Source organism: Pterocles gutturalis, unplaced genomic scaffold (assembly GCF_000699245.1).
Source record: "Pterocles gutturalis isolate BGI_N339 unplaced genomic scaffold, ASM69924v1 scaffold16622, whole genome shotgun sequence".
Lineage (NCBI taxonomy): Eukaryota > Metazoa > Chordata > Aves > Pterocliformes > Pteroclidae > Pterocles > Pterocles gutturalis.
The window spans coordinates 2,946-29,213 of record NW_010113107.1 but is presented as its reverse complement, the minus strand read 5'-3'; positions in this window follow the sequence as shown (position 1 = coordinate 29,213).

Sequence of the window (26,268 nt, the reverse complement as noted above, 5' to 3'; positions counted from 1 at the left end):
TTCAATCCTTCCACCCGTCCAATGGCATTCCCTACTTTTTTTTTTTTTTTTTTGAAATAACAAGTTTTTCTTCTTGCCTGTGTGGACTTTTCGTGTATTGCTGGGGTATCTTGCAACATTTCTTTCCAGACACCTATTGAGTGGTTTCATTTTTAGGCATATTTTACGAGCCTGACGTTTCTGGGAAGACTCAGTCCTTCTGTGCATGCACTGATACAGTAAGCCCACCATGTCTTGAACACATCATGTTTATCACAGACTGTGTCTGCGGCTCCTGAGCAGTAGGTCTGACTATCCCCGAAGCACTTATCTCACTGCACATCTGTGATCGCTTTGATCTAATCATGGGCAATGGACACAGCTGAGATTTCAGGGTGGCCAGCTGCTTAACTGGCACAATAACCTGGATTGCCAAACATCTGGATATCCACTCTTCAAATTAAAAAAAAAAATTAAAAAAATTGCAAATTACACTCAGAAAAAAATTTCAGGAGAAAAGGGAAGATGTGTCCAAGGAAATCCAGATGTAGGAGTAGCTCTAGATTGGATGGGGTTTAGATTGGGGGGCTAGGGGAACAATTAGTGGGTTTTTTAATAGGAAAACAAAGTTGTAAACCAATAAGTCCTAGCAGTGGGCTTCAAGAATAAATGTAAGCTTCTGGTTTCTGGCCCTGTTCACAGAGGTTCTGAGCACTTATAATTCATATTTAAGGCAAACAGAGCTTCAGATGCTCAGCTATGTTAAAGTCATTGAAGTCCATTGTGTCCCTTGAACCCCGAGACATCGCAGCCTTTTAACTGCAACTTCCCGTGGCTCACTTCCAGTACAGAAACATAAACATGTGAGGTCTGCTGACTCTCTATCTCCATTTAGACTCTGGGAACTTGATAAATGCAAAACATTTGCTTACCTTATGAGAAGAGGAAGTCGTGCTCTCTATTGCAAAATTTCGATGTCAGAATGAAGGACTTGCTGCTGGAAACCAAGAAAAATAATGCTAGAAAACTGCATTTTCAGACAGACTGGGTGGATTTTTAATTTTTTTTTTTTTAATTTCTGATTGTTTTGACTTGGCAAAGCAGGAGTCTAACAAAACAAGTGATGAAGGCTCCTGGCATGTGACTTCTCAAATATTTAGCAAGTATTTGTAAGCTTTATTAAGTCAAGATGAGTCATCCATCTTGACTTGCTTACATGTATGTTTCATGTACTGTGCAACTTAGACCAATAGAAAGTGTTAGTCATTTGTTTCATTACCACAGGGTTATATTTCAGTAAAGCTATCTAGGTTTGATGCTGTTTGTTTTCAGAACAGCTCAGGGTGAATTTTGTAGGCCTGCAAATCCACTGGCCTTTCTAACATTTTTTTCTTGGCAGAGGAGACCCAGAAATATGAAATTGAATCTCAGTTTTCAGTTTGAAATTAAAATAATAAGTTGCTTTCCCTTTTCTTTAGGGACTGTGTTCTTGGAAATATAACTCTGGTAAAGGCAGAAACTCTTTCACTGCTCTTTGGGCAAGGCCAGGTCTTTTGCAGCCAGGAAAAAAGAAACCCAGAACCATAGGTATTTTGATTTTGGGAAAGCCTCCATGTGAGGTACAGTTTAGCAAAAGGAGTGACAATGACACAGACGTTTAGCTCTGGGGATGTGGGCATTTTAATCCTTTTTTTGACTTCTAATTGTCCAGATTAAATACATTTATGTAGTCTCATCAGAGCTAGAGCAACTGGCTTCCCAAAAGACTTGCAGCAGCAGCTGCTGGGTTTGCACTGATCATTTTGTGGTGTGTACTCCGTAAAATCAAATCCAGGCCAGAAATATGAGATTTCTCAGCCTATAATCATATCATAGCTGTGCCATGTTATTGTGCAACCATTGGAGTAGGGGTTATGTCCAGCCCTGCTATGGCTGCACAGACTCACTACTTGCAGAACTAATTAACAACATGAGTCGTCTGCTTATCACAAGCGGGATGAGCAGTTCTTTGACCAGAAAAAGGAGTCACCACACAAAGAAGATGGTGGCATGGTCTAATAAGCTGTTTATCAGTCTGACAAATGGATCGGATTGTGCTGGTGAACATTATGAAGTCATACAGGCCATAAGCAATAATTTGGGACATGAGTGCTCAGCATATGACCTAAATCTAACTGAGGTTTGTTCATCTCGCCAGATATTAGTTTAAGCCAGTTCTGGAATTAATGTCTGAAGCCAGAAAACCACACAGCTAGGCCTTATTTAAAAAAAAAATAAATAAAAAAAATCTGTTTTTTTTCTGTGGAAAGTTGTTGTTCCAACTAAAAGAAATTCACGGACAGTGCTTTCCTTCTGCTAAAAGCTTTTTCTTTTCACTGGAAAAAGGAAAAACTGGGCACTGAAATATATCTGCTGAAAAGTGTAAACTTTATGTATTAGTTCCTGCCAACAAGTTGCTCTTAATGGAAACTTTGTTTTCATCATATTTTGTACAGAAAAATCTTGCCCAATATTTTATCAGTTCCACACATCACTGATTTCCATTTGCAAAGTCCATGCTACATTTCTTCATTCATGTCTCCATCATATAAACAGTCATTTTTATTACATTCTCTTACTCTTGCAGACCAACAGCACATCTTCAGGAAAGAGAGTAAGGGAAAAAGAACTGTTTTCAGTAGACATGTCTTTTAAATCAGTAAAAGGGAACAGATGGAATGACATGTGAGAGGTTATTGAACGGAAAAATATTTCAGTGGTAAATACGTGTATATCTATATAAACGTATACATATGAACAAACAAGCACATATGTACACACAGATGTACATGCACACACAAACAGCATATACATGCTGCAAGGCAAATACATACGATGAAAACAGATTTAAGTTTCATAGCCAAACGCACTTAATGGTGTCCAAACGAACACTGAGAACAACGTTGTAGAAATATAGTGTATCTGCAATAGCAATCTACCTAATCTATTCTGGACCTCATACGTTTTTGGCTGATGTCTCAGGGTGCTCGGATGTTGCCAATTGTGCAGTAGATCTGCTGGGTCATATTACTGGGACATATCATACCATTCACGGTGCAAACAAGCCATCAGCGAACAGCAAACACCAACACAGATGATATGTAAAAAAAGACAATAATAAGTGGGGCTGCCCTGTCTTCTTACAGCCCTATGAGTGAAAAATGAGTTATAATGCAGAACACCTGTGCCACATACTGAAAGTCCTGGAAAGCAGTTACAGCTCAGAAAAACTGGCTCATGAGCAGAATATATCACTGCATCTACTTTCCAGGAACTTAAAGTGCAACAATCAAACCCAAACCCGTTCAGACCAGACACCACTTTTGCCCAGGTATTTTTCTGATGACAAAGAAGCAGTATCACAGTTCAGTGCTCAAGGTGTTTTGCAGGAAACCTTACTTGAAAGACCTTCCCAGCTCAGTCTGGCAGATGGGTACTGACATGGAGAGTGAAGTTGCCCATTTTGAAGGCCCCAGGAAACACAGCAATAATGGGATTGCCCTTCTCTTTGCTCAAGTCAATCATTCCTGCACCCAGCTCAACAACACATGGCTGAGCCACGGGATGTATTTTTCAGAAGACGTGATTTGAAGAGGCACAGTCTAGAGGAGATACCTCTTCGTTCAACCAGATATTCTAGGAAAACAATGGAGAAGTTTTGGGGCACAGAAGCCGTTGTAGAAACTGTCAACATCAAGCCCAACACAGGCTGAGAAAACCTTCTCTGCTTGGTGTAATTAGTGAGTCATGATGTTAATCTGAGCAAAAAGGGTGACTGGCATCTGAGGAGCAGAGGAAGCTGGTCAGATTTTAACCCTGTGGGACACAGAGCTGGAGTTTTGGAGGGTTAGCTGGAGGAGAGGGTTGTGTGAGGAAAATCATAACAAGCAATAAGACCAGAATTCAGGTGATGGAGATACCACATCCCTTGGGAAGCTGTTCCATTTATAACTTATACCATGTTTAAAAGTTTACCTCTTAGTTCTGGGTTTGGTTTTTCAATCTTTGGCTTCGAGCCAGGGGCTTCTGACTGCCAACCTGAAACAGATTTTTACTTGCAATCTTTCCTTCCATTTAAGGGTCTTTCCACCCCTCTTTTATACAGAGCCTTCTTTTGTATCAGAAGGAGTCCCTAAATGTCACTCTTTGGAAGTCAAACATAATACAGCACAGACTGCATAGGAAGGTACTCAGAAAATGCATACGGAAGGTCTAGAGAGATCCTGAGAAAGCTGTAAAGCTCTGCAATGAACACAAACCAGAACCACTTCCTGGAGGCTTCTAAAAGAAAACTGCTTCCTTACTAAAAATTAACATTTTAAACCCAAGTCTCAGTTCGAGTGACAAATACTGAACAAACCCAGTAAAACTGGGAAGTAAATCGAAGTACATCGGTTTCCAGGGGGCTGGTCCTGCATGGTCTGCAGGGCAAGTGTGGATTTACGCTGCGGTAAATAACAGCAGAATTGTCCCCCTTAGAAGGAGTTTAATTGTATCATGCCTTGCACTCTTGTTATTCTTTGGAAGGCCTTTATGTAACATTACTAGTTGTCCTGAAAAAATTGGGATTAACTTGGAAAATATATATTGCAGATTGGATTAGACTTCAAAGAGGTGTTGCCAAAGAGAACTTTTAAAAGGCTTTAAAAAATGAATTGTACTGATACAGGCTTTTAACATGAAGGAAAAAAAGGCAGAGTTTAATATTACTTAAATAGGTCCAACAATTAAGTTGCTTGGTACTCAAGCAAACCACAGGGGGAGGTTTTCAAAGGAAAGTGGATATGTTAGTGACTTATCAACGGCCCCATTTCTCCTCAGTTTTCCGACATTTCCTGCAGTAAAGGCAGCCGTTCCCCGTTAATGGCCGGGGACACGAGTGCCAGAGAGGAATATTGTGTGGAAAAGGGAAATGGTGGCACCCTCTCCTCCAAGGGACACTGAGTAAATGCTAAAGCCAAAGCAAGGTACGCCAAAGGGGATAATGAATGTTAAACCTTCGCAGGACGAGGCAGACCCGGGAGGGAGCAGGGCAGGCCGCAGCCTCGCCTCAGGCCCTCGTGGGCCAATGGTTGCCATGGCGACGCCAGGCTGCTGCACCTGGGCCTGCCGTGCCCTGAGGCCTGCCTCAGTGCCATGTCTAACCCCGCTCTCAAAATACAGCACCAATAACCCCTCAGTCACACCACTGATAAAACATCTCCTCCCCGTACAGACGCCCCAGCCAGCTCATAGCATTGCCCAACCCAGAGGGGATCGCCAAGATGGCAGAGCCTAAGGCTTGGCCCAGGGACTCCTCCATCCTGTTTTGGTGTAAAACAGCCCCTTCATTTTTCACAATGTCCTGGTTTCAACTGAGGCAGAGTTAACTTTCTTCACAGTAGCTGGTGTGAGGCTGTATTTTGGGTTTGTGCTGAGGAGAAGGCTGATCCCATACTGGTGTTTGTAGCTGCTGCCAGGACAGTTGAGGACTTTCCAGCCTCTCTGCTGTGCCTGTGTCTGCAGGGGCAGGAGACGCTGGCAGGGAGCACAGCCCCAGTTGGAGGTTTCCTCTCAGATTGCGGTTATCCCCTTCTCAGCTCTGCAAAATGATCTGGGGACTGATGAATGCACCCGATCACACCAGCACCTACAGCTCTGAATCGCCATGTAGGGTTTGAACTGGGGATGCTGAGAGAGTGATGGGCTAATTTCTGACCTTATGGTCAGAAAACCTCCGTGTGTGCCTTGACTGAAGGAGCTGGGGTGAGCAGAGGGGAGGGATCCCTTCACACCACACCACATCTCCCAGCCCCACTTCTGCTTTCCCTTGACCCTCCTCATTGCTGGAGCAAACAGCACAGCGTGTTTCACCCGTGTAGTGTTGCACAAGGGATGCTGCTGGTGTTTCCAAATGAACATTTACGAGTTCTTGTTGAGCGTTCAGCGTTGTTGGCCGGGCTCTGCCCTCCTATAATGCTCAGCTTGGAAGCAGCAGAAGGCAGACATGCCTGGGCTGCACCAGGCACTGGGTACCCCATGGTCCTGCCCTGCCTGCCTGCTTCCATCGCTCCAGTGGGATTGCCCGAGGTGTGGCTCCAGCTCCTGGGTTTAAAACCTTTGAATGGTTTTCTGTTCCTCTCCATCTATTTTTAACCCAGCCTTCTTCAGGGTAAGAGGGGTTATTTGTCAGTAAGGCTTTTAGGTAATTCATTTTACTGTAGCTAAGGAGAAGCACTGGTGAATGAAGTAAAGTTCTTCTCCAAGGATATCTGGTGTTTGTAAGGGTGTGTGAAATGCACGGTAGAAGTGCCAAGAGTTGCTGTGATAGGGACCTTTGCCTAGCTCAGATTTTCTATTGGGAAGAGTAAATACAGAGGGTAAAATGTCACTGTTTTTGTAGAACATAAGAGCTCTCTTTCTTTTGCTCCTGAGAAGCCTGGGAACTCCAAACAAATTTGGGAGCAGTTTTATTAAATGAAAATATTCGTGCATTATGAGCTAATTTATATCTTTCCAGCCCAACCCCACGAAAGGTCAGTTTAACAAACCACTCTCTCAGGAGCTGAGGAGGAGTTATGAGCTCACAGTAATCCTCCTAATTGCACTCTACCTTGGTTTCTCATTTTGTTAATCAGTGGCCAACAAATCCCAGCTTTCAAAACTCATTATCAACCTGCTCCATACTATCACCCCTGCCCTCTCCCTTTGGATACACACTCTACACATCCCTCTGGCTTAGCTACCCTCCAGGTTGCCTTCTGCGTCTCTCCAGTGCACAATCATAACCAACTTTGTAATATAGGTCAACTATAAATAACTGGGGTGCTGCTGCATATATGGGCTAGTGCCAACGAAGAAGCAGAACAGAATGAGCAATAGTGGCCAGCTTCACTCCTGTGGGGTGCTTTAAAATCCAGCCTGGGTTACAGAAGATCTCTGCCAGTGGAAACTGCCCAGGTCCAACACTTCATCACTGTATCTCTTGGCTGGACCAACCCCACCCAATTTTATTATTAGACAAAATTTTACAATTGGAAGCTCAGGTCAATTTTTCACAATCTACAAATTTAAAAAAAAAAAAAAAAAAAAAAAAGGGCGGTTTGAATTTTCTCCAAACTTTACATGACCCTTCTGCCTTCCCTTCGGAGTAGATCTGGCAATTTTCAGGTCTAATGAATTTTCCAAGTCCCTGTAAAATGGGAAGCTGCCTGCATCCCTGCCTACAAGCTTCCAAGCCTTCTGGCTCCTCAAAGCTCAGCAGCACTTTCCACTGTGGTGCCTCTTTGTGGTGCATACAGTAAAGGTCTAAGCTTCTCCTGGACTTTCTTCTCCCTCCTCTTTTTTGGTTACAGTCTGTCTCAAACACACAAAAAATTGGATTAGAAGTGGGGTTTGGGTGAAGACCAATGACATCTGTTCCAGTGCCAGGTGACTGCCATTTTTTGAGGGTTTTGTGACAAGAACCTTACTTAAGAGCATGACTAGACGAGAAACATGTCCCACCTCCATCCTGTGGATTCCTGCTCTAAGACTGTGGAAGCTGTGAAAAATTCATTTTCTGCAGCTTCTTCAGAAGCCAGGATTTATTTTATAAGAACACACAACTATTTTATCAGCTGTTTCAGATCAACTATCCACTCATATCCAGAGGAGTAGCGGCTACTTCTTAGCTTCCACCCCAACACTCTGGAATTATATTCTTAAGAAACAAAATAACAGAATCATTGTTAACTAGCTGTAGCCCGTATGTTTGAGTTTGTCCTACAAAGGCCATGAAATATCAACCTTTGTTGTTCTTTTGGTGTCTGGACATTGCAGCACATTATGCTCAGGCAACATATACAAGAGTCCACCTAGAGAGAGGTCAAACCACCATGACGACAAGATTCAGGGGGATTTTCTGTCTCTGTACTCAAAATCCTTGATTGAATGGGCTTGTGGCACAGCTGCATTGCCATACTCAAGGAAAGAGAGCGGATTTTTTTGAACGTCTTACACTGGGACCTGGGGCTTTGTCAGTCACCAGTGTGATCTGGCTCCATGCTGAGTTTGCTGTGCTAGGTGATCTGGGCACCTCAGAGACATAGGCGGAAAGCATGCTCCAGCTCATCCTTAGAATGAAGGTGATGGGATTTCCCCGGGTGCTGAGCATCTACAAACTCACACAGATGCATTGACAAGAGGGAAATATGAAGCAGTATTTAGAAGCAGACAGCTTTCCTTCCCAACTCGAAGCATCCACAGACACTGCAGAGTCATACGGACCCCCGGCTACAATCCAGCTTTAGTACATGGAATCTCATAATACTCGGATCTCTCCACCAGACTTAGCTGTAGTTCTTCCTAGAGACTGTTCAGCCCAGGCTCCCTCTGCCTAGAAAGCTTCTCTCACTTCCTGCACATGGAGGCTGGAATAAATAGCCACCTGCAGTAGGATTCACTGAGCAGCTCTCAGAAGAACCATTATAGGTTACGTGCTGCGTGGTCAGAAACACTCCTGCAAATCTAAGCATGCTAATGTTCCCTTTCTGTATGTACCAGAAGGGCCACACTGCCATATGTCCAAAAGCAAAGCAAAACCTCCTCCACCTTGCATGCAGAAGAACAGGACTGACCTCATTCATCCCAGGTTTCATTTATTTTGACTCAGATTTTTATCAGTTTATCAGATGCAGGTACAAATCTGAATGGGTTGTTCCATAGCATCTGTGTACCTCCTTCTATAACTGAAGGACCTTAAACTCTTCCCCAGATCTTACCCTTTGCCCATCTTCTGTTGAGGAGTTGCCACAATCAGAAAACTGCCCTTGTTCCTCACTTCCTTTTGGAGGCCAGGGGCCATGGAGGTGGTGTCACTTGTCACCCAATTTCTTCACCAACATCTGCTGCACCCCCAGCCCTCAGCCCCCACTGTGTCACATGAACTGCAGACTCTGCACCAGAGGAATTACGTGGAGCTCTAGCCAGCCCTGATTTATGTTGCAATACAAATTGCATCGTAAGTTATGCTGCCCTCAAAGGCGAAGGATGCTGACAAGAGCACCTGTTGTCCAGATTCCTTGCTTCTCCCCAGACCAGCCTCCTTCGAGGTCAAGCCATGGTCAACATAGTTTAGGATTCAGGTCACAGGACTCTGCAAGCTGAAAGCACTGGGGATGGTTGCTTACTCAGATTTTCAAGGTGGTATTTAAGGATGCTTAGCATACAGGGATTGAGGAATTTAAGTCAAAATTTGTGGAGACAAAGTGAAAAATAACGGCTAGAGCTTTTTCACCTGGGAACTTTTTGCTTCATCAGAATCTGCAGATTTTTATTTTTTTTTTTGGTAACTTTTCTGGTATGCTCAGTCACTTCAAGTGACTCTGCTCCCAGAACCACTTTGTGGTTATTGCATGTGCCCAAAGCAGCTGTTTAGAGTTGTTCAGTGCAGTTGGTGCAACCTGTCCTGAATGTATTGAGCTTTGCAGTACACACACATACTCCTCTGTCTCATCTAAGGCCCCCAGAAGGATACAACAGCATAGCAGAGGTGAGACACAGCTTTAACTGCTCTGAGACAGGCTGGATCGTAGACTTTGATCCCCACCAGTGTCCTTTGGACTCCCCCCTTCATAACATGCCTGTTGTTGCGATGCACAAAGACTCCTATCTTCGAGAGGAACCATAGCAAAAGGTGTGCCCTATTTGTTCAAAAATTAATTATTGATGTCAGTCAAACTCCTCAGCCTTGAAGGTGTGAAGGGGAAACGTTAAACCCGTGCAAAGGTCAGCTTTAGCAGGACCTGCCTATTCAACGAAAGGAACGAAGGCAGAATGATGAATTGCCAATGAGTTCCTGTGTGTTCAAGCAAATGACAAACTATTAACCTGTAAAACTGAACATTGCGATACAGGAATTCAGCTCTGGGATAGAGTTTTCACTGAAGTGTGTAAGTAGGAGGTTTTGTGAGCTGCAGAGCAGATCTGTTCATCCTTCTTCTATATTTTAATCTTAGGCTCAATAACTGAGCACCAAACATGGAGAAACAAGATTGTGCAGGAAAAAGCAGAAATTGTTGATAGAAAGAGTGGCTCATCAGTAATACACAAAGGTAAAAAATAGAGGACGCTTTTACCAGACCAACTTTACTTCTGGTTAAAATGGATATCCAGATTCCTGTAGACTGATCAAAAAAACACTAGTGGGATATGAAAAGAAGAAACAGCAAATGGACCTCCCATCACTGAACACTGGAGTTTATCAGTATGGAACCATTTGTTGAACTGGGGTAGTGAAGTACTTCTTTGTTTATTATCCTCCCGTTTCAGAAACAGACCACTTGTGAAACAGGAAATCTCTTGAGGTCAAATCTTTCATTGAGTCATACTTAAAGATCAAGTGCAGCTAAGCCCAGTAAATTACACAATCCCATATTGGTATGGATGCAAGAGCAACTAAATAAAAAATGGAAGTTTTGACAATCATGTACTTCAAAGCCCTGAGAGCAACACCCTTCCCAGCCTCCCCCAGTTATTGGAATGAAGATTCTTTCATGAATCTGTTTTTCTCTGCTATAAAACTGGAGTGCTTGTTAAGAGAAGACTCAGAGGCTGAAGCAATACACAGCCGGCTGCCGTGCATGTGATCTCTAGTCCCAGCTCACAGAGAGTTTCTAATATAATGATTTTATGGTCCCAGGGCTCCCACACTTATTTGGATATGAACAGACACTCACCCACTTAGCAAGTCAGGAACCTAAACCAGGCCAGACATTTTTTGTTTAGGTCCATAAAAGTTGTTCTCTCTATTTGCTTTCCTTAGTAATCCACGAGTGTTGAACATCTGGGACTCATCAGCTGTTTTCTGACGACTATGAGGTATCTCGTATTTTGAGCAAGCCCAGCAAATCTCAGTGTACCGCCCAGGAGGCTACTAAACTATGTCAAGAGAACTCAGTGGACAGTCTCCTGAGTCTCTGGTCATCCAGCTTCATATGGGCAAGGCATACCTGATTTGGATGGGAAATCACGTCCGTTCCAATCTCTCCTGCATGGTTTTGGTATGCATCTGCTAACACTGACTTGATCTGGGACATAAGCTTACACCAAGACACTCAAAAAAGCCAGGAAGCATTCCATTTCCACGATAAAAATAAATTTTCAAGATGCTTCTTGGAAATATGCATACATTTCAAAAATAAACCACACCAAAGAAAGCAAACAAAGCAAAAGGCTCTGCTAGTTTATGATACCAATTTCAGTTCAAAGTGAATTCAGACCTATGGCTTGGGTTATGTCTGCACTAAATCTTGAGGTCTGCCAGCAGGCCAGCCTTAGACAAAATTTCCTGTGTGTCCAAAGAGAGAACTTGCAAGCACAGCTTCATGTAGGGCTATGGGGTAAGTCAGTGTCCTTCCCCAGAGTGTGCAGAGACCTCTCACATTGTTGTGTGTGCATGCCCAGCTGTGTGGACAGGAGGTGGGTGCTCGGGCACGTAACACACTCGACATGGTCCTTGAGGGTGCTCTCTGCATCCGTGACCAACACAGGCAACAACCCCTGAGAGGCAGGGATGTTAATGCAAACACAGACCTGCGGGATTTGAAGGGGAGCTGTGGGTATTCACCACCTTGTTTAAGAGGGTCCAAGACTTTAAAAAACAAGAAAAAAAAATCCTATTCTCATTAGGGTCTGCAGACATGGCCTGCCTGAGAGCTGAAAACACTTGCTGCATTGTGGCTGGACTTGGGCTGCATACACAGGGAATACTGAGACCCGTGCTTGTATTTCACATCCTTCGCAGGTTCTGTCGATTATGAAGATCATCTTCGTTTGGCTGTAGTATAAAACAGCAGACCTGATCGGACAGATGCAAACACACCTCAATAATGGCACTTCAAGCTTAACACAGAGAAGTCACATGGGTCAAATTTATTCACATATGTTTTTAAAGGCTTCAGTTCTCAAGTGGAGCAGCCAAGGCTCAGGACTGAAGTGCTGACACCCTCAGTGGAAAGACAATTCAGCTGGCTACAAACATCAGTGCCTCTATTTGCATCTGTCATCACAAATATATTTCGGTTTTAGATGGAAGGAGAAAAGAAAACAAACACAACATTTTCTGGTTAAACAGAAACAGAGTATGGAATCACTGAGACTTTCTAAAGGAGAGTTTATTTAATTTATTCTTCTGTACACACAGCTAGTTTGCTAGGATATTATAACTCAACTCATTTCTCTGGTGACCCATGGCAACCTCTGGATCAAAAGGATTACTCGTGACTCATAACTTACCTTGGCTAAATATAAACATAGGGCTTTAGGTTAAGTAATCTAGGCCTTAATCAATAAAACATTTAAAGTGACAGTACAAGGAGGGATTTCAAAAGTTGTGCTCTTATAATGTGAACTCCAAATACCTGAGTTTCTGGGGCTGTCCTTTTCTGGTTTTAACACACATGCTCCATACCAAGGATTTGCCGTGCATTTTGTGCCTACAAGTACAGCTGCATACAGTTTGAATGTTCTCCTGTTCCATAGAGGACATATTCTCATTTTTCCCCACAGGAAATCCAAGCAATTGGCCCTGTGTGGAACACCACAATTAAGTGACCATAATTGCATACTTAATGAGCTCGTGTATGTTTTGAGTGCCAGCTTCTCAGATGTGGCCACCTAAATGGATATCTGAATCTCACTTTTGGGTGGTGAGGTTGAGAAAGAAATGTATGAAAGTCTTATTTCATACACTTAAATTGGACCATTTAAATGCCCAATTCTTGCTGAAGTGCCTGGATTTCAATAGCAGATCTTAGCACAAATCAGCCAGCCCTGTGGGCCAGTGTTGGCAACCAGAGGCTGAGAAAATACAAGTCGAATAAAATATGACTTTTTTAAAAGAAATCTGGAAGCTTTCCAAATAACTACAAGGATGTAAAGGTTACAAACTTTTTTCTTCTCATCCTGGGAACCTGCAGGGTCGTTGCTGGTTCTAGCCATGCTGGCTGGTTGAGGGAAGTGGTTCCTGGTCCATGATACCAATCCAAACTCTGTGCATCCACTGAGCAGAGGGTGAGCACAGGACAGGACTCCTCGCTCCCAGGGTAATGCAGCTTCTACAACCCATACCTCCTCCCAGCTCTTGCTGGGTGAATTTGTGGGTGCTTGTTACCCATGGAAAGAAAGATGCTACCATTCTGTACTGTTGCACCAAGGGCAGTGGAGCTGCTCACAGTGACAAGCTGGAGTCTTGGATACTCAGCATTTTCCAAGCATTTTCTTGTGTTTGCAGTCCAGCTTAGCTAGTCTGGGACAAGAAGTAAAGTGCAGCTTCGTGCAACCCCACTAATGCCTGCTTTAATACACAGATGGATGGGGCAAGGGGCATTCCCCACCAAACCATCCAGTCGTAATTTCCAAGTGTACAGGCACTGATAGATTAGACTTGATATGAAAATTATTTTCTGACTGGTTAGAAAGTTAAAGAATTTATAAGATGGCTTTATCTGTAATTATTTTAGTATTATTGACTAGCTGGAATTTCACAAACAAATATAAACTTTGCTGCCTGCTCTCTGTAGTTCCACTGATTTCAGTGGAGAGAGTCTGGACTATCACACCTTCCTCAGAGCTTGTACAGTCCAATTTATGAATAAGCGGAACTACTAATTTCAGATATTGAATAACTACATTTTTTCCTTTCCGAAGAAAAGAGCCGAATTTGTATCTGGCTTTTATTCTTGCCCAGGGTAATGGAAAAGAGAAGATGAATTGTAGCCTTAAAAACCCTTCCATGGGTTCTTTAGTATGAATTATTTTATATAATTCACAAGGAAGGTGACATGATTTACCTCAATATATACAGTTAAATTGTTCTATATTGTAAACCATTAGCAAAGAGGGATGAAGGGCTTATGAAGACGAGTGGAGAGACTACAATGTTATGACAGAATGAAAAATTTCTGGACATGCAAGAAGACATCACATTGTTTCCATTGGAAGATACTTGTGTATGTTTCCTACAGCAACTATAAGATCTTTGGCCTGTGCACTGGAGACTATTCTTTGTTTATTTTTATTGTATACCAGGAACTTTTGTACAGAAGAGCAGGGCAGATTGCCCTTCAACTCCTAAAGAATGAGGGGGGTCCGTTCTGGAGGCATCTGTCAAAGGGATGTAACTCACAGCTGATTAGTATTACCCAGTCTATATTGTCCATCCAACAGTGCAAGAAGGACAGTTTTTACAGCACGGGCTGGTGCTTGCATAGACTTGAGGTGCAGTTGCCCCATTTGTGTCCATTCTCAAGTGAAGGAGAAATGCTCTCCATGTCAGCAAGCTGGGCATCAAAGCCAGAGATGCTAGGATATGAATCCACTTGGTTCAGGGACTAAGAGAGGGCAAAGCCTTCTTCCTCCCTGCTCACAAGGGCTTAAGAGTGTGATGCTGCATGCTCCAGGCTGAGAAGACCAGAAGCTGAGGTGGTCTCCCCAGCTCCCAGTGGGTGGGTTTGATACTGGAGGTTCCCACAAGGAGATTGTAGATGGAGAAAGGGTGCAACAAACCCACCAGTTTGTTTTGAGAAATAGAACTCACTCTGCAGAAAAAGGATGGGAATACAGCAGCACTAGGAAAGGAACTGCAGAGTGGCTCTCTCATTGCTGACACAGACTTTGTCCTTTTCATTGTCTAGTTCTGTGGGCTGCTACAACCCTAGGGAAAGGAGCAGTTTCCAACCCAGTACAGGGCTCTGATGCTCTCTTCATCTTGGTAGTGGATTCAGCCTCGCTTATTTGTTGTTGTTTTCTGTCTAGTGATGAAAATTCCTGAGGAAAACCAGTCAATCTCTTAATCATTCTTGCAACTGTTTCAAGAAACATTCCTGTTTTCTGAAAGGTGTTTAAGTTTTCCCCACTGGGGGCCCATTTAACTTTCCTTTCTAATCTCCTAACGATCTGGAATGAGGTCTTTGGTAGTTCTGCTTGTTGTGAAACAGCTTTGGGAGATAACTCCTAGTCCACGTTAACCACACTTCAAATAATCTTTGTGTAACTGTGATGCAAACCCATAACCTCCCGAAGCAAGTTTATAACCATTTTAACAACCGAGACTTAAGGAGGTTATTGCAGGATGGGCAGGGAGAGAGAGGTGAAGAGCTGACCAAGGAAGCACAGTTCAGTTTGTCTTCCAAACAGCTCCGTATCTCTTACAGCTTTACAAGGATGAAGTGACTGGTGAGCAAACAAGGAGCCCTAATCTCAAATAAAGAAATGGGGTCCCAATCTGACCAGCAGCCTTCTTTGGGAAGGTCATATAAGCACATACTTGTTTCCTTGCAGTGAGACAGATGCTTGAGTTTCACAGGACTCAACGCTTTCAAACGTAAATGAAACATACCCTTGGGGTAATGAATGTACCGAGCTCTGGCGTCTGACTGCGCACACATAGCAGCTGCGTGCTGTCCTTGGGGACATCAATGGTGAGTGAAAAGAGAGGTAAAAACTTTGTATTTGAACACCGGAGAATATATTGCATTAAACAGTTTTTTAGGCAAAGTCTACCTCTGACTACCCTCTTCAGGCCTGCCTTTTGGTAGAAGAAACCCCGCACATATCAAGAACAGAAAACAGATTGGGATTTCAAATAAGATGGTTTCAACATCCCTTCAAAAAATTCTCCCAAGAACACAGCAAAACACACAGTAACACACAGGGGCAGAACTGCTTTCAGAAGATAAAAGCCTCTAAATATCATTTTTGACTGCTTTCTGTTTACTCAATTGCTTTTAATTAAGCCTCATTTGGTTTGCAGAGTCTGCCAAACGTGGAGAACCAAAAGGAAGCAAGAAACCCAACCCCTCAAACCTTTGCTCACTGGTTGAATTTTCACAGCTTTAAAACACAGTCCTCCTCCACGGGGCGCAATGCTTCTGTCTAAACCTGCTTGTGAGAATTTATTATCCCTGCGTGCGAGTCTTTGAAACCATGGTTTTAACGGTAATAATTTCTAAGCAGTGAAATTCGTGAGAGGCTGTAATATAATGCCAAGTCTATCCTATTATGGTTTTAATTGGAATACACGTTTTATGTGTTATTAGAGAAATGTTACTGTCCTCCTTATGCTTAATACTATATGAATAGCTAAAGCCCTCTAATGACCGTGTAATTTATTGTCCCTATAGTTATGGCATTAAGCTACAAGTCACCTAATACTTGCAAACATTGTAAACTCCAATTACAGCTACACCAGTGATCCTTCTGTCAACTGAGCTGAAAATGGCTGGATGATAAAGTTCAACACTGAGCCACGTAATGCAGTTATCTGGAGCTCAGCACCTGTACTACAGAGAAATGTCCAATAAACTGCAGTTAAATAGTTTTACTTTGTTGTCAGACGTAAGTACAGCAAATACAACCGGCTTCCAGAATGGTGTTGATTACTCTGATTCCACCAATCTTTTATGTATTTGTCAGCTTTATCCCAATTTACTGCTAACAGTCAATCACTGATTCTCAAGAACCTGAGAGGTTTCACAGGCACCAGAGTGGATTCTGCCAACCCCTACAGAAATCTTGGAATTTCATGAAAAATTGCCTGCAGTTTCTGTGCAAGGTGGGGTATTCTCTTCAAATATCCACAGCTATTTGAGAAAGTACCAAACCAGCTGACAACAGAATTCAGAGATTTTGGGAACAGGTTAGACAGCTTTTGACTTGTAAGTGACGGGAACTAGTTACCATTTGAGGGTAACCTTTACCTGGAAAGCAAGGTAACCTGCCACAATAACTGTAAATTGACAGAGTACAAAAGCAGACATGTAATATGAATATATTTGTTTGGCAAATTCAGACAAGGAGTCAAGAAAGTCAATGCAAAAAAGTACTGTAAAGACCCACCAGAAGAAAAAAAACTAAACTGAAGACCTCAAACATGATACCTGGAGATATGGCTAGTGTCAGAAGACACAATCTTGATTCTTCATTGGCTTTTTCTAAACAGGAAAGGTGTAACTCTAATCTGTCAACCAGAACAGCAAGCTACCTGCATAAACTAAATCACCTCTGTGCAAGGTTTGCTATCAGCATAAATAGATCTTCAGGATGATTAATAATTTTATCTACAAAAAGATTTTTATTTTTCTTTGCTCAGAAAAAGGGTGGGTGAAAACAAGAGACTGATCCCCTTTGTGAGCAGTTCTGCACCCCGTAATTTTTGAGGCTTCCAGATACCTTGCCCTAGTGTCAGTGTTAGCTTTTCAGACTTCTGCATTCCAAAAGTGGAGTTGAAATTCAACTTCAGAAGTGACCTAGGAGTCCAGGTGGGCTCCCAGAAAGAGGGGGCAACTTAAAAAGTTCATTGCATTCAGGTACTCTGCCCTGTACCACCAGGTACAGTACTTGGGTCATGTTGCTGCAATTTCTAGTGAAGCTGGAAATGAAACATAAATGCACGGTGTATCCTGGGGACATTCTGTTTCCATGGAGTAAAGCCTTTCCTACACAATTTTAAATATTCCTGACATGTGCAGGTAGGCTGGGGGGTCTCTATCCACACTACTCAGTTTCATTTCCCCTGTAAAGGTGGAAGTGCGTGAGAGTTACCACTCAGGTCACTGACGATATCGTGTTTACCTGCAGAGTCACTCCTGCTGCCTGATTTGCTATTTTACCACGTGCTTTACAACACCACAGTGCACAAAAGTACCATGAAACCCCATGCTGGTCTGTTTTATTTCCTATGAAATTACATAGATTATATATGTGTATATATATTCCCACAGACTGTGATTTGTATTTGTTTTGAAGGGTTTTAAGCCACACAAGAGGCGAGAGTTAAAGAGAATCCCAGCACCAGTTGCAGTGAGAATATTACAAATGTTAGCGGAAATTGTCTCCTGGATGATCCGTGATGTCTGTGTAATTCCTCTGCCTAAGCATTCCTTTCAAAAGAATACGTGTAGCAAATCAAGTGCATAAAAGGGATAAATCACCTTTCCTCACTCGTGATTTGTGATTGCTCGCTTAAGCCACCTAAGGTTTCTGCAGCCTAAAGAGGTGGAATAAACCTGGCTTAAAGAGGAAAACTGCAAATTACGCATTTCAACTACACATTTTTAAAAGGAATGAGCACTCAAACTACATTTTGTGACACAATCGAGATTTGTGTGGCTTCGTACATTTCCCATGACCATCCAAATATTCATGAAGAATTAATAACATGGTCCTGCCTTCAGCAAGTTCCATTCATTCTTATTTGTATCTGGCTATAATCAGCACCGAGACCCCAAATATCGGACGACTGCATTTGATTCTTGAGTTCTTTTCTTTTTGTTTATGTCAAAGCAAATTAGCTGGAAGGAGCCCGACAAGGAAATCGAGCAAACTGTGGAAGGTCGAGAGGGCATTTCACTGAAATGTAATATAATAAGTACAATTTAAACAATGACAAATCCCATTCACCTCTTTTGTTTTCTTGAAATGTTTAGAATTATTTTTAACCATCTTTTTAATAAATAAAATTGTTCTATTAGTTGGTCATACATTTGGATTTCATTAATTTTAGAACATTTTCCAGGCATCTAAAATTAAACAGATGTCATCGGGCTCATTTAGACCTCAAATAACCCTTGCAACAAAACCAATTATTCAAGGGTCAGCTGGAAGCTGGAATTTTATAATAAAGTTAAAAAGTTAAAAAAATGAAGAAGAAGAAAAAGAAACAATGCCAATTCCCTGTCCACACAATTATTAGCACAACAAGTGAAGATGTGTTTTATTGTTGGGCGAAAGGGTGGAGCCAGAGTGAAAGTTCAGGAAAGCTGGTCTATTCCCTGAATGCCCCAATTGTTCCCTTTCCCGTGAGGATTAGTCAAGGAATCTTTCTTCCAGCTTTCTGCCTTTATTGTTGGGATGCAGGAGAGCACAAAGGTTTGATTTTATTCTGAAAGTTGGTCTTGTTGGTCAAAGAAATTTCCAAAATGTCATGATGGTGTCTGGGAAAGTGCAACCCAAGGAAAGGCAGCAGAATGGACAAAAACAGGACCTGGGAGTCCTGACCACAGTCCCATACTCTAAACAACGCTTCCACCTATTGTAAGAATCAAGGGGTTTAATTTCATCTTATCAGCACAGATTGTAATTTGTTGGGGAGATTTTAGGCTGTGGAAAAGGTTTGCATCTCTCCTAGCCTCTTTGAAATTTCTGTGCTTTCAGTTGGGACATAGCTCCACGAGCAGCTGACCTGATGTTTGGCACAAATGGAGAGGCAGGTCTGCGAGAGGAGAGCTGGGGAGAGGGAAGAGACTGACAGCAAGCCATGGACAGGACAGGTCGGGAACAGGCTGGAGAACGTGCTGCAGGAGCGACCCCCAGCAGATATCTCAGCAGGGGGGGAGGGATGCTGAGCCAGTACAAGATGCTTGGGAGGAATAAATAGCTTCTCATAGAAAGGGAAACTTTAAAAAATGTTAGAAAGCCAATTTCTTTCCTCTTGCCCTCACCTTGCCAAAGAGGGAACCACGTTCCCAGCTCTGGAAGCATCTCCAGATTTACAGGGGAGTGTCTGAGATCAGACATGAAAAATCGGGGTTTCTTCGCTGAAAATTAGGAGCTGGGTTTTACTTTGCTGAGCAGGAGGGAAAAATGAAAATTGCTATTGCTTTGTAACCTGAGAGGCTCAACGGAGTTCTCCTGCCAGACTGCAAAGAGCTGCAGTGGCCCCTGCCCTAAACTCTACCATCCTGCTTAGCTGCCAGGATTGCTAAGCAGAGACCTAGAAAAGTGAATAATGTATTGTACAAAACCTGCATTAAGATAACTTTAAAATCCTGCTGCTAGAGGCTGAAGATCTCTCTGAAATATTGTCAAGCACAATGGAGAAGGAGTAGAGGGCTAATATCTGAAAAGAAACATAATAATTGACTTCTGAAAATCACAGTTTAGCTTTTTCTTTTATTTTTTTTTTCAGATACAGTAGCTGCAACTCTCCATCTGACCCAACATTAGCTTTCTACAAATTATAACAAATGATTTATAAAAACATCCCTTATTGCCTTGACCCATTTTGTGTCTGCTCTCGCCTCTTGCCTCCTACACAGTTGTATCCTGTGGTCTCAGTTAGTCGAGCAGACGTGCTGGCTTGGTGCTTTGGGGCTGAAGTTGATAGCTGAAGTCGTGCAGACCATTCCCAGAGTGCCCCACAGCCCAGCAGAGCTTCTGTCCTCAAGAGCTTTATCCCTAACATGAAAAGAGAAAAGAATGTGCCAGACTAAATGGAAAATTCACACTGATGAGCAACGGGCAGAAGCCCCTTGAACAACCCGGGCTGTTCCGAGCACAGCTGGGGAAGGAGAGAGGATTCCACTTTGAAGATCCTTCCAGAGCAGTGTCAGGGCTCTGGCGTGCAGCCAGCTGAGCTGCCACGGGGATCAGCACGCTAAGCAGCCGAGAGGAACTCACAGCACGGAGGGATGCAAAGTTAGCAGAGAGCTCTCCCAAGCAGCCACATTCCTGCAGAAGCTTGTAGGCACAGTGAGGACCCGGAGCATTCCACTACACAAAACTCCCCAGGAGCTGAAGGGCTGCAGGGTCTGCCCTGCCTGGTGGCTCCTGCCCACCCTGGGGTTGGTACCCAGGCTCAGCTCCAGGCTCAGCATCACAAAGCCATTACCCAAAATTATGGCATCCACAGTGAGTTAATCTAATCCCTCTGCCAGGGCTTTGCTCCAGGGGGCAAAGGGGACAGGCAAGACATGGGCAGCATGGACAGAAAGGGAACTGAGAGAATACAACAGCAATGTGGCAAACGCTGTCCTAATGCAAGTGTTCCTTGTGTTCCTGCTGTGCTCCATGGCGTCAGGGGCTGGTGGCCCTAAGGAGGACAAGTGGCTTCAGAGAGTTGTTGGCAGAGGGTTTTCTCCCCAGAGCAGACTGCAGCCAGGACTGCTGCTGGGCTTCGCGAATTTCAGATCAACTCAGCCACACAGAGTTAAAATGGAAAGACAAAATGCTACAGTAGTAACAATTGCACGTTCAGGCTGCTTGTTCATCACATAAATACAAAAAAAAAAAATAAAACAAAACAAATCTGGGGACTTTTTTTTTCCTGAGAGGCCAAAGAGCTGGAGAGATTTAAAGGAGCTTTCACGGATGGGGGTCTCGATGTCTTTGCTGGGCTGTGCCAGGCTGTGAAGCTGCACGGGAGCCCTTCTGCTGTGAGCCGAGCACAGATCACGAGCCTCGGCTGCTGCACCCAACGCCAGAGTCAGAGGAGACTTTGCTCGGCGTGGGTCTGGCCAAGTTATCAACCCATTGCTTGTAAATAACCTCAGATAACAGACGGCAGCAAACCAACGACTGTTGTGAATTTGTTCTGAGTTTTCCCAGCAGCAAGGTTACCAGAGCTGCCAGCAGTTTGTTTCGGTTCATGCAGCAGATGCTGCTGCAGGGAGAAATGCATTGCAGCAACTTCAGCAAACATCCCTCTTCAGAGTTCAGTTTTTCAGTAGGTTTGCTTTTGAGCTGGTTTTTTGCATCTTCTTCCCCCTTTTGCTTAGTCCTTTCCAGGTTTAAAAAACAAAGGCTGCTCATGGCGGAGGAGCAATAGTGGCTTTCATATTTAATAACTCTTAAATCTTGTTCAACATGTGGCAATTGTTAGGTAGATTTGAGCTGCAATTAAAGAGGCACCCTTCTTTCTCTTCAGCAACAATATAGGCTCTTAATCCAACTAAACCCATCATATTTTAAGAGCTGAGATCATCCCGAGGCAAATGGTATCAAACTGAACATGGATCTGTTTTTCATAGGGAAGTTTAAAAGTTAAAGTTAAAGTTCACTTTCCTAAAAGTCTCCCGTTAAAGGGATGGCAGCTCGGGGCGCTCCTCTCCAGAACCCATTGGTACCGATGTTGTACAAAACAACATCTGGGGGATGGAGGGGAGAGGATAATTACCAAAATTCCTTTGTGAAATCCCTTTTTCTTTAAGAGCCTGAGTTGGGACTCTAAATAGAAGCGAGATGAGGTGAGTTTGTTGCCTGATTATAAGTTTAGCTGCAGATAAAAGTACTGTTTGTGTGACTCAGCCCTCGCAGGGCTCGCAGGGCTGATGGGGATAACTGATAAAGACTGGGAAAGACAGGAATAAACAGTGATAAAACAATGGAGTGCAGTTTGGCTTCGAACCAAAACACATGTTTAATAAAACCTGCACGGTTCACGGGGAGACATGATTGTTTCCTTTCGTGGTGCCATGGTGGCTGTAAATATCCGTAAGGAATCTGGGCTTGAACCTGGTCGGTAGCATCACTGCGGTCTGGTGGCCAGGCTGGCACAGGATGTGCCGTGGCTTGTTCCCATGGTGGCACTGAGCTGGGGTCAGGACACCAGGCTCATGGCTCCAGTTAGTTTTGCAGATTTGGGGTTTACAATTCCATTTTTTTTCAACTGCAACACAAGGCAATACCTGCCAGAGGACCAACGGCAGGTAGCAGGGCTAAAAGCTGATGGCAGTGACGACGCACACAACACAACGGCAGGTAGCAGGGCTAAAAGCTGATGACAGTGACGACGCGCACAACATGGTCAAATAAATGCATCAATAGAGGGAAAATATTTCCTTTCTAGTTTTGTCCCTATTTCCCATCCCAGGTCCCCTTTGCACCTCACAGCACTAGTTCAGGTGCCTCAAATTCCTGTTTTCCCATGATAGCTCCCTCTCTCTAAGCAGCTGCTCTTCCTGATGCCTTACTCCCTCTCCCTTTTTCTTTCACCATTTTTCACAGACCTTCCACTCTGGAGCAATTTTAGCAAAAGACGTGAGCCCTTGCTCTGATTTACAGCCTTCATCTGTGCAAAGGTACAAAAGCTGCCGTGACAACAGCAGCATCTTGCAGAGGGTCTGTACCAAGAGGTGTCTGTTAGTATCCACTAGTCATGCTGCTAAACCCTCCGTCCGCCTTTGAAAAGGTAATCCTGTATTGTAAAGGCTCAACAAATGAGAACACCAAGGGACTTCCCTCATTTATAATACCTGCAAATGACTCGAATGAAAATACCTCCACAAACTATCAAAGTTTGCAGAGGGCACAAAATTGGAGAGGGAACAAATAACGAGGAACAAGGGATTTGAATCCACTGGTTGCCTGGGCCAGTGAATGGAAAATGCAGTTTAATGTACAGAAACATAAAATAATAAGTCTGGGGCCAGCAAACCAGACAGAAGGATATTATACTGAATGGTGATGTATCATATTGACCAGTGAAGGGATTTAGAGGTCACTGCAGAAAAATCCTTGAAGCTTTAAACTTGGCATACAGCTAAAATGAAAATAACTCCAGGAAAGCAGCATGGCAGTGGAGGCAAAGGGAAGGGACGCAGCCTTCCTCTGCTGTCTGTGCAGCAAAACAGCACCAGGACTTTGCTCTAATTGGCATGATACAATCTCCTCCCGGGCAGCATAACACAGAGACACTCGTGTCACCCATTCCCCGTGTCCCCCAGCTCCTGTCCCAGCACAATGTGCCATCTGGATGGCTTCCCTCCAACAGCCACAGGGGAAAAGGCAGCCCAAGGCGTTCGCTTGTTACTGGTGAAGCACAGGGGGATGCTGCGTGAGTTCACTCTGAGGCTTAGCAATGCTGGCCGGCAGGAATGGAGGAACCCAAACCCCCAGCTCATTTGCTCCTCTGCTTGCTTTTTGCTTTGGGATCTGAAAAGAAAGAAAAGCCAAAGCAGCAGGTTTGGCCATCTGAGCACAGAACCACAACCCCAATCCTGCAGCCCCCCCAGGGACTGAGAACCTGCACGTTTACATCCATATGACCTTACTGGTATATTTGCAATGGCCTGTGGAAGAGTGAAGGGTGGGAGAAGAGAAGCAAAGGTGACAAGGCAATTAATTTTCTTCCCCATCTCCCTAACGAGCAGTCTCATTTAGTTTTTTTTTCTTCTCCTTGCTCTCCCAGAGTAGTTCGTTTCTCTTCCCTCCCAGCTCTCCTGCAAAAACACCAACCAAAAGAAATTTTAAAATCTGCTCCCAGCTGATTCCCTGTTTTAACCAATACCTTTCCCCATTCCTTCTTCTCTAACTGTAAATACAAATAAACAACCTTTAAGCTTTGCTGGGCTGGACTGCTGGTGAGCTGCAGGTAAAGGGCTCCAGAAGCTCATTAACAGTATCCTTAGAGCATCCTAATCCCCACAGGTGATAACCTGGGGCATTGAGGAGAATATGTGGTTGTACATGGTGGAAAATGGTGAGAAAACTTAGCATCGATCTGAATCAGCAGTCCACACCCACACATATACCCAGCATTGTGAGATGGATTTGTCAGGAGCAGGTGGAGAAGTGTTTTCTCAGTTCTTGCACTGGGTGAGTGCATTACCTCTGCCTGCTGCTCCTGAGTTAATTCTGATTTTTCCCACCTGGGGGAGCAGCAGAGATTTAAAGCCAGCCTGCCAACACAGGTTCTTTCTCCAGGAGAGGCTGAGGCAGGTAGGACAGGGGAAATGCCCTGTAAATATAACTAGCATCTGCAGGATGCAAGCACCAGGAAAAATTCTCATTCCTCTCCCTCCTTTTCTGTCCCTCTGCAATCATTCCCCTCTTCTCCATCCCTCCCCACAGCTTCTGTCCTTCTGCAGCTCCCCAAAACCCTGCAGAGGACAGGGTCAGGAAGGATGGTGGGGGACAGAGGGGGTCTCCAGCCCCCTGCAGAGCAGGAGGGTACCACGGCTGGGGTCTGGCAGCGGTGCTGGGGTCCAGCCTGGTGGGATGAGGGCTGTCAGCCAAGTGAGGATCCCACTGGATCTGCGACATCTGGCAGTCACCAGCACTGTCTGTTCTTTGGCTGGTCTGCCTCTGGCAGTTTTCTTGGATAAACGGGTAGATCATCTGGATGTGTTCCAGAGGAATTAGTGTGCATGTGATGCTCAAAATGAACTTGAGGATAGAAATATGTTACTGACCTATTACAATGCCTCAAATACAGGACCTGGAATTGCTTCCAAGTCCCCCGTCCAGATGCATGTTCTGGCTGGCTCCCAACTCCCATGGCAGGTGAGACAGATGTCAGACATGCTTTCTTGCTCTGCTCCCATGTTTCTATGGGGGGGGGAAAAAAACAAAACAAACTGGGTGCACGAGCCCAAAGCCACAGCAAAGCCCTAAAGAACTAACGTAGCCACAGGTCCCAGTGCAGAGACTGGCCAACAGCCAAGGTGAGCCCCTGCGTAACTCCTGAGGTCTGGCTTGACCATGCACATCACAGGGAAGTTGTAATACATACCAGTTGATAGCCTGTCAGATTGATCTATGACAATTTCTTATTGAATAAATAAGATTTTCGTGCTGTCAGTACATTTTCTTTTCAGAGGCAGAATGACTTCCATCCCACATAAACATCAAGGAAAATAAAAAGTTGTTTGGTGCCATAATATCCCATCTATGCCAGCTGCCTCGGTTGATACACTTTTTTCTACTGCTCACAATATTTGAAATATATACACCAGCTAAATTCATGTTTTCTTCTTTTTTTCTTCTTGCTTGTGTTCCCCATTCAGCAAAGTCTCAGATCCCCAATCCTTTGCTACAGACCACTCTTTTCCAAAGCAGGCTTTAAAACAAGAACAAGCAACAAAGAAAGGTGAGGCTGAATGTGATCATCTGCGCTTGACTTTCAGAGATTTTCTTTAAAAAACAGACAAAAAACACTTAGGAGCACGCGGATATTTTCTGTGCCTATTACTGATCCCAGCAGGAGCTTAAAAACCAGCCCTTAAGGTGTTTTATTTTCTTAACGTAGTCACTGCAATAGCAGGGCAAAGATGAGCAGTTTTAGCTCCTGCTCTTCCATCAGTGTACAAACTGTTAAAAGACAAGAGAAACTGCAATAATAAACATGAGCGAGCTTGCTGCAGCTGTGCTTGTCAGGTCCAGACATCAGTGTGGCTAATTCCGATTGGGAACAGTTCCTAGGCTCGGTGATAAATTAATCCCAACTCTGATCATATGTAAAGATTTCTGTATGCTTAAGACAAAAGAAAACTTCCCAAACTGCTTACAAATTCCCCTTTACAGTTATTTTGGTGACTACACGCCAAAATATTTAGTCTGTGTATGTTTTCTGGATACAGTGCAATCTATTTTTTTTTTAATTTTGATTAAATTATATTAGAATAAGATATGCTTCATCCAAAAGAAAAAAATTACACACAGGCTTGCACTGAAATTGCAGAAGCATGAAGTACAACCGATGGGGGTTATGTCTCTTTTCCTGGAGATGAGCCT